Here is a 9,150-nt window from a genome sequence, read left to right on the forward strand (position 1 = left end):
TGTGGGGCCCAAAACTGGACACACTACTCCAGATGAGGCCTCACCAATGTCAGATAGAGGGGAATGCTCACGTCCCTCGATCTGCTGGCAATACCCCTACTTATACATCCCAAAATGCCATTGGCCTTCTTGGCAACAAGGGCACACTGTTGACTCATATCCAGCTTCTCGTCCACTGTAACCCCTAGGTCCCTTTCTGCAGAACTGCTGCGGAGCCATTTGGTCCCTAGACTGTAGCGGTGCATGGGATTCTTCTGTCCTAAGTGCAGGACTCTGCACTTGTCCTTGTTGAACCTCATCAGATTTCTTTTGGCCCAATTCTCTAATTTGTCTACGGCCCTCTGTATCCTATCCCTATCCTCCAGCGTATCTCCCTCTCCTCCCAGTTTAGTGTCATCTGCAAACTTGCTGAGGGTGCAATCCACACCATCCCCCAGATCATTAATGAAGATATTGAACAAAACCGGCCTGAATCAAGGGCCACCTGGCTGGCTCTGGGCTAATCAGCTTGCACGGAGAGGAGCCAGGCAGAAGCAGAGAGGTGCTGACCTGGAGAGGCTAAATGGTGCTGCTGCTGGGGGGCTGAGTCCCAAACACATCTCTTGGACTGGCAGCATTGGCCAGGGAATGCAGGTGCTGCAGTGACTGTAAGGGCCCAGCAAGGAAAGAGCACAGGCTACAGGATACAGCCAGCCAGAGCTGGAACACAAGGGCAGGGATAGGCCCAAGGAGGAGCCTGTGTGTGTGAGAAGCAGAAGCGAGCCCAAAAGGTTCCAGTTGGTAGGAGCCACTGGCGAGGGCAGCCCCCACCACAATAGCAACTTCAGATTTTTCATGTGCTACTATGGATATACAGAACTTGTTTGCTAAAAAGGAAGCACAGAAGCAACCAGCTTATATTGAACCCACTATGAGTAACAACGGTAACTCCGGTTTGTTGGTACCACTTTCTGCTAGGGGAGCCATGAATGGAAGAGCCATGAATGGAAGCTAGGAATGGGCCTAGCCATGCAATGAAAAGAGGGCATTTAATAGTGAGAGGGAAGAAAAGTATTGAGTTTTGTTGGAATCCATTCATCCAAAACCATTGTGATTTGTGCTATATGTAAAACAGAACTTCGTGAGATGAAATTGTACTCCACGGAGGGTCATTATAAAACTCATGAATCAGAAGTAGAGGAAAAACTATGGTGACAATTTGCTCCACAAGAAAGCTCTTGCATAAAAGCAGAAGTGAAATAGTTCAACAGCTAAAGAAACTGAAAGACTTTGTTTCCTGAAAGGATGAATTACATCTAGCAACACTTAAGGCAAATTATTGCATTGGCAGCACTGCAAACCATTTTCAGATGGTGAATTTGTCAAACCTTTAGTGCTGTCTGTTCAACCAGACAATCAATTGTTTCATCAGATAGCCCTTAGTAATGAAACAGTGCAATGACGAATTCAGGAGCTTGGCATGAGAAATTTTGTGACAACAAACTTTTTTTAAATTGATATACTTAGCAATATCTGTGTAACTTTTGTAGTATTATTAATAGTACATACTACTCTTTACATTGAAAAGATTTATTATTTTATTTACAGGGCACTTCCAAATAACCAAGTGACTAGACTGTCACTAGTATAATATTTTAACTGTCAAAATTTCTGTGGCCACAGCAAAAATTTGTTTGAGAGCCACTGATCTAGGCCAGCTTTGCATAGCCAGTGGCCCTGCCTATCTGGGTCTCGGTCTGTTGTAACACACTCACAGCTTACTTCCTGACAAGGTCTCCCTACTCTGCCTTGCAGACTCCCAGTCTCAGGGAGACATTGGAAACTGGCGGCATGGCGTAGCAAAGACCCCCAAAGAAGTGTGACAGTTCTGATCACTGAAATTTGAAATGGATGATACAGTAGGGGATATCATTTCTTTCCCCCAATTTTATCTGTCCATTGCTCTTTCCCTATCTCTCATTCTATTCTGTCCAGTCTCCACTTTTACCTGTCTGCTTTTAATTGCTTCAAGCAGTAGAAAACGTCAGCATAGCCCCAGAAGTCCTGCATCTTCTACAAGTTACTGGTCCTGAGGCAGCAGCTGTCCATCTGTCCTGAAGCACATCTCTCAGATGGGGAAGAAAGAGGAAGAGTCACAACTGACACCAACAGGCTGCAGACATGTATTGAGTTTAAGTAGGCACAAGCTCTCTGTATGCCATCCTCTACCACTTGGGTATAGCTGGCTGTGCAGGCAATGGGAAGAAAAGTCATCAGTTGGACAGCAGGTGATGGTATATATGAAAGCAGTGCAATGGTAGGATGGTGAGACACACTGCACCACTGAAAATTCCTAAAAGCAGTGTCCCATAAAACATGGAATACATGAGAGATCTGTCAAAGAAGATCATGCAAAGGGGGGTCCTTAGCCAAAGAGAAGCACAACTTGCTCTTCACAGGGATCCCAAATAGATTACACCTAAGATCCAGAAACTTCCCCACCACTATTGGGATGGTGGACATTTGCCAGTCCCCAGGTGACATGTACATGGACATTGCAGCAGCAAAGATGGTTAATGCACATTTAAGAAAAGTTACAACTAGATGTTGGTATTGACAAGATTTTGAAAAAGTAAGAAACTTAACATTTTCTTTTGTTTATTCCTTTGTCTGTCTTGTTCAGATAGACTATTTTTGGGAGAAGAGACACCAGCACTGGAAGCTTGTATAAATAGATCTAGTAAAAGCGAAGCAGAAGGACTCACAGCAGGTACCCAGAGTAGCTTGACTTCTCAGCCAAATTTCATGTAGTGACTGCTAAATGGAGAGAAAATTATTATTTTAACAGTTGCATTGTCTTTGTTGAACATCTGTATTTAGGAACATAGCTACTGAAGCTGGGGATGGTGGGTGGGTGAGAAGGCAGAAGAGAATAATTTCTCTGTTGTGAGTTATGAGATCTATCAGTTCTGCAATACAGGCACTTGCTAATGCATAAACTGTTTTGGACCAACTGCTTTTTCAGTTCTGGCACTAGTTCAATGCCCTTTGAACAGGCCATCAGGTAGAAAAGACTTATTTTTTTATCTGCATCTTTCTTCTGCTGTCTGTGGACACCAAACTTCTCTATACCTACTTCAGTTTCCCGAAATAATGTAGTGATTTGTTGTTTCAGTTGGTGCCTTTCTGAAAAGGATGGCGTATTCTTCACGACCAAAGAACACTCTAATATACAAGGAGAGAGACTGGCTACAGTACAAGCTGGCAATGTCCATCATTACTTTGTTATTTTTAGCTATTACATCATTGCAATTAACTCTGTGCCACTCATTCAAATTAAGGCTAGAACCTCTGCTTTAAGAGTGTGAGCTTTCAGTGATTTAGTCATCTGTATTTAAATTAAACATTTGACAAAGGAATACTTGGTTTTTACTTTTGATTTTTACTTGGTTTAATATTGTGTTCACAGAGTGCACCCTGCTGGCTCATAACAGAACCAACAAAAATGAAAACTTCAACCAAAAGTCAAGTTATAGATTTGGGCTTTTAAATGTGTATTAGAAAATCCTAACCTTGTTCTTTTTTTATTCAAGTATCATTCCCTTGGCCCTATAGCTATGCACAGGTCTACTGCACTTAAACATGAACACACTAACAATTAGAGAAGTATTTTTAAAAATGGCTGAACTATGGCTTTCTGACCTGACAATTTTAAGCTGGGATATTGCAAAGCACTTTGTGTTTCTCTTGTGGGTGATCCCACAAAATGACAGGGTCACTCGTGAAGTAGAAAGGGACCTTGGGCTTTTTAGGCAGCACAAGTGTTTCTCCTACCCACGCAAACTCAAAAACATCAGCTCACGGGGCCGAAGATAAAAAACAAACAGATTATTTTTTAAAAAGAACAGGAGGACTTGTGGCACCTGAGAGACTAACCAATTTATTTGAGCATAAGCTTTCGTGAGCTACAGCTCACTTCATCGGATGCATACTGAGCTGTAGCTCACGAAATTTATGCTCAAATAAATTGGTTAGTGTCTAAGGTGCCACAAGTACTCCTTTTCTTTTTGCGAATACAGACTAACACGGCTGCTACTCTGAAACCTGAGATTATTTTTTATCAGTTTCAAGAAAAAAATGTAGCAGGGTTCGTTTCTGGGTCTCCACACAGTTTAGTTTAGACTACTTTGAGAAATTTAGGCCTACAGTCTTCTAGGCAGAATGGACTATGCTCTCTTCTTTATATAGGTCATTTTTGAAGTCAGTCTGTTCTCCTCTACCACATTAGAATAGGCCCTGGTAGTTGAAGCCATTTACTTTTGATAAAATCCTGTCAAGTAAATATTTCTCTTTTACAGGAGACCTGTGGGAGTCTAAGGAGGAACATGAGGTCATTTATTGCTCACCTAAGGCCCAGTTCAAAGCTAACTGAAGTCAATAGAAAGACTAATTGATTTCAGTGGGCTTTGGACATCCCTGAGCACCCAATTCTACAAGATCCTTACTCAGACCGAGTTGCATTTCCTCAAACTTTTGGTTGGAAGGAGTGTAAACAAGGATGAGATAACTAACACTACAAGGGTAACAAAAGGTCTGTTCCAATTGGATTAAATCAGTAACTCTTTCAAATAATATAGAATATTTCCAAAAAATGTCATAACACCTGTCTCAGTACCTTTGTTGCACACAATTAACATTGCACTAGGAAAAACTGGATTAGTTGTGCTAAAGAATTATAGTTGGGAATAGGCTGACCAGATAGCAAGTGTCAAAAATCGGGACAGGAGGTGTGGGGTAATAGGTGCCTATGTGAGAAAAAGATCCAAAAATCGGGACTGTCCCTATAAAATCGGGACACCTGGACACCCTTCTTGGGAAAGAGTGCTATCCCTTCCAGCTAACCTAAGTGTGCTATGCCGGCTAGAAGATACACAAATGGTGAAAGTGTGTGTGAGAGAGAGACATTGTGTATATATGAGAGAGATGGTGTGTGTGTGTGTGTGTGTGAGAAAGAAAATTTGTTGTGTGGAACTTTGGTCTGGTCTACACCTATACTTAGGTTGACGCAGCTACATCACTCAGGGCTGTGAAAAAATGTTCACACTGCATTGTAAAAGGTCAACTTAACCCCCAAAAAGAAAAGGAGTACTTGTGGCACCTTAGAGACTAACCAATTTATTTGAGCATAAGCTTTCGTGAGCTACAGCTCACTTCATCGGATGCATGCATCCAATGAAGTGAGCTGTAGCTCACGAAAGCTTATGCTCAAATAAATGTGTTAGTCTCTAAGGTGCCACAAGTACTCCTTTTCTTTTTGCGAATACAGACTAACACGGCTGTTACTCTGAAACTTAACCCCCAAAGTAGATCCAGCTAGACTGAGAGAAGAATTATTCCATTGACCTAGCAACTGCGTCTTGGAAAGGTGGATTACCTACATCAAGGGAAAAATCCCGTCAGGGTAGGAACTGTCTACACTACAGTGGCACAGCTGCAGCACTGATGCTGTGCCATTGTAGTGTAGGCATACCCTAAAAATATTGGTTATACCTAGATATATTCACTCAGACCCTGGAAACCAGCACAAAGCCTGAGCAGCCAGATGGTATATGCTTGGGCTCTCCTCTCTCCTGAAATATTTTCCCATTTTAGTACTTCTGTATTGATTTAAGTGTGAATTTTATTTTGGCTTTGAAAAACAGATCACATTTGAGGACACCAGAAAAGAAACTAATTAGCAGAAGTAGTTTTACATTGTTCCTCTTGTGTGAGCAGCAAATAAAAGCCTGGAATACTCTCGCTCAGCTATTTTCTAGAATAGACTATTGAAAAGTGTTTCTATTCAAATATGAAACAAATAGCAGCTAACAATGAAGTGAGTTTGTTTGATTTGCTTTATCTAAAAACTCTACATGGCATATGTACTTATTATATAAAAATCACACAGAGTGATGGAACTAATCCGGAAACAACATACAGTAGCAGAATAACCTGGCTGTAGTTTGTTTTAGCAAATTCTTCAAAAGCATCTAAGTGCTACAAAAGTGGCATCTTTCAGGAAGCACGCTTTGTTCCAGAGCCAAATGAGAATCATGATTTTAAGGTCCCCCCAAAGTGGCCTCTGGATGGCTAAAGGAACTGGTATCAAAATACAACCTCACTTTTCAAAGTTACTATTTTAAATCAAGCCTAGGTCAGAAGTGACCAAAAGTTTCTACCAGCTGTTTTATTGCCTAAGTAAAATGAGTCTGTTGGTCTCACTCAAATTGCCATAAAATTTTCATAAAAACTGCTAGCGTAATTGGCATCCTTCAGTCTCAGAAGAAAGGTAAAGGACAGAATGGGCTTGGAGAATGGAACCACTCTCTTGTTCCTAAAGGTTCTGAGTTAGCGTTGGGAAGCCTGCACTACCTCTGTGTCTATTGTTTGTATAAATAGTCTCTGGTAGCCATTTTAAGATGAACCAAATGTGATAGACTGGACATTTTGCCTGAGGTTTGTGTTAAAATATTTCACATGCTCTCTCTGTGATGCAGTGAATTCCTTGGCTGCTGAGATACCATACAGGAGGATGACCACACAATTAAAGGCACAACTCAGGAAATCCTTCTAAAAACAGACTAAATTGAAATCTGTGTAGTGATTGTGGAAACGCCTATGAGACTGAACAATTGGACTGCACATCTGATTGCAAGCTGCATACATCTCTGAAAACTTAACCTCTTCTCTAAGGGGAATTACTTAGCAAAACAAATCCTGATTATGAACCATATTCTGCTGAAACAGAAGGTGGAATTACAAGAGAATAAGGATTGCTCCCACACTATGCAAGTGTTAGAAATATAGTCTGAATAATAATTTCAGGAAGCCCTGTGGTATTTACAGAACAATTTACACAAATGCTTGACTGAAATATCTAAACCGATTGTGTGTGGAGAACAGTTGCCGCATTCAACTACAAAAGAAGGATGAAAGGAATAACTAAGTGGGCAATCATCCTGTGGACTTGACTTTTAAAATGTACAGAAGTTGTGTCCCTACTTTGCATACAATAAAATCAGGTAACTGCCTGTGCAAGTGGCCCATTAGATGCATAAATGGCCACTTGCACACACAATCATCCAGTTCCCCTACACACTGCTGTAATTGCACATATAATTCTTTAACAAATTCAGGCACTGTACCTTTCATGGATATGAAAGGCAAAGTTTGTCCTGATAGCAGTGAGAAAGACTACGAGATACAAGAGAGGAAAATTGTATTTCCCCCAGATTCTGATGAGCAACATAGGCAAAATTTAATGTATTAATGCAGGGAAATTTTGGTCAGAGACACTGGAGTAAATATCTGCTCTTATAAAGGGGTACAGTATATATAACCTCTGGTATTCAGACACAGCAGGAGACAGGACTTGGGTTTTAAAAGGTCTCATCTAACTAGCTGTCAAGCTAGCGAACAGGATCAGCAAGGGAGTTCTTCAGATGAAGGAGAAGCAACTATGTGACCGTTGGGGTGAGTTTGTGGTCTGGTGCTTGCTTGCCATCTGCCTTCTTTATTGAAGCTTATAGGTCTCTTTTGGGGCCTGATAAAGTTATAAGTGTTTGCATACAAATGCTAGAAGTCTAAATACTAAGATGGGTGAACTAGAATGCCTGGTATTAAATGAGGATATTGATATAATAGGCATCACAGAAACTTAGTGGAACAATCATAATCAGTGGGACCCAGTAATACTAGGATACAATATATATATGAATGACAAAGTGGTTTGTGCTGGTTGGGGGTGGCACTATAAGTGAAAGAAACCATAGAGTAAAATATAGTAAACATCTTAAATGAATCAAACAATACCACAGAGTCTCTATGGATAGAAATTCCATGCTTTTGACTAATAAGAGTAAAGCAGTAGGAATATAGTACTGACCATCTAACCAGGGTGGTGTGGTGGTGGCTGAGAAATGCACAGGGAGATGAGAAGCTACAAAAACTGAAAACCCAATAATAATGGGGGATTTCAACTATCCCCATATTGACTGGGACCCACATGTCACCTCAGGAAGAGATACTGAGATAAAGTTTCTAGAAGCCATTAATAACTGTTTCTTGGAGCAGCTGGTTCTGGAACCCACCAGGGGAGAGGCAGTTCTTGATTTAGTCTTAAGTGGCACACTGGATCTGTCCAAGAGGTGAATATAGCTCAGTAATAGTGACCATAATTAAACGTAACATCTTTGTAGGGGTGAAAATACTAAAGAAACCCACTGTAGCAGCATTCAAAAAGGAACTACACAAAAATGAGGAAGCTAGTTAAATGGAAATTAAAAGGAACCGTCACAACAGTGAGATTCCTGCAAGCTGCATGGAAACTTTTTAAAAACACCACAGTAGAGGCTCAAACTATACGTATACCACAAATTATAAAATACAGCAAAAACAAAACAAAACAAAAAAAGAAACCCAGAGTGCCAAAAAGGCACCACCACAGCTAAGCAACAGAGTAAAAGAGGTGGTTAGAAAGAAAAGGACATACTTTAAAAATTGGAAGTCAAATCCTACTGAGGCAAGTCAAGTGTAAAAGTATAATTAAGCCGACCAAAAAAGAATTTGAAAAGTAACTAGCAAAAGTCTGCTGCAGTTTCCTCGGTATGCATCCGATGAAGTGAGCTGTAGCTCACGAAAGCTCATGCTCAAATAAATTGGTTAGTCTCTAAGGTGCCACAAGTACTCCTTTTCTTTTAGCAAAAGACTGAAAAACAGCAATTATTTTTCCACACACACAAGAAGCAGGAAGCCTGCCGGACAGTCAGTGGGGCCACTGGATGATTGAGGTGCCAAAGGAACTTTCAAGGAAGACAAGGCCATTGTGGAGAAGTGACATGAATTCTTCGCATTGGTCTTTACTGCAGAGGATGTGAGGGAGATTCCCACACCTGAGCCATTCTTTTTAGGTGAGGTATCTGAAGAACTGTCCCAGACTGAGGTCTCAGCAGAGGTGGTTTTGGAACAAATTGTTAAACTAAACAGTAATTGAAACTGCAGAACTATTAACTGTGGTATATAACCTCTCTCTTAAATCAGCCTTTATATCAGGCGACTGGAGGATAGCTAATGTGATGCAGACCTTTTTTTAAAACCCTCCATAGACAATTTGGCAATTACAGGCCAGTAAGC

This window comes from Caretta caretta, chromosome 3 (assembly GCF_965140235.1).
Source record: "Caretta caretta isolate rCarCar2 chromosome 3, rCarCar1.hap1, whole genome shotgun sequence".
In the NCBI taxonomy this organism is placed as follows: domain Eukaryota; kingdom Metazoa; phylum Chordata; order Testudines; family Cheloniidae; genus Caretta; species Caretta caretta.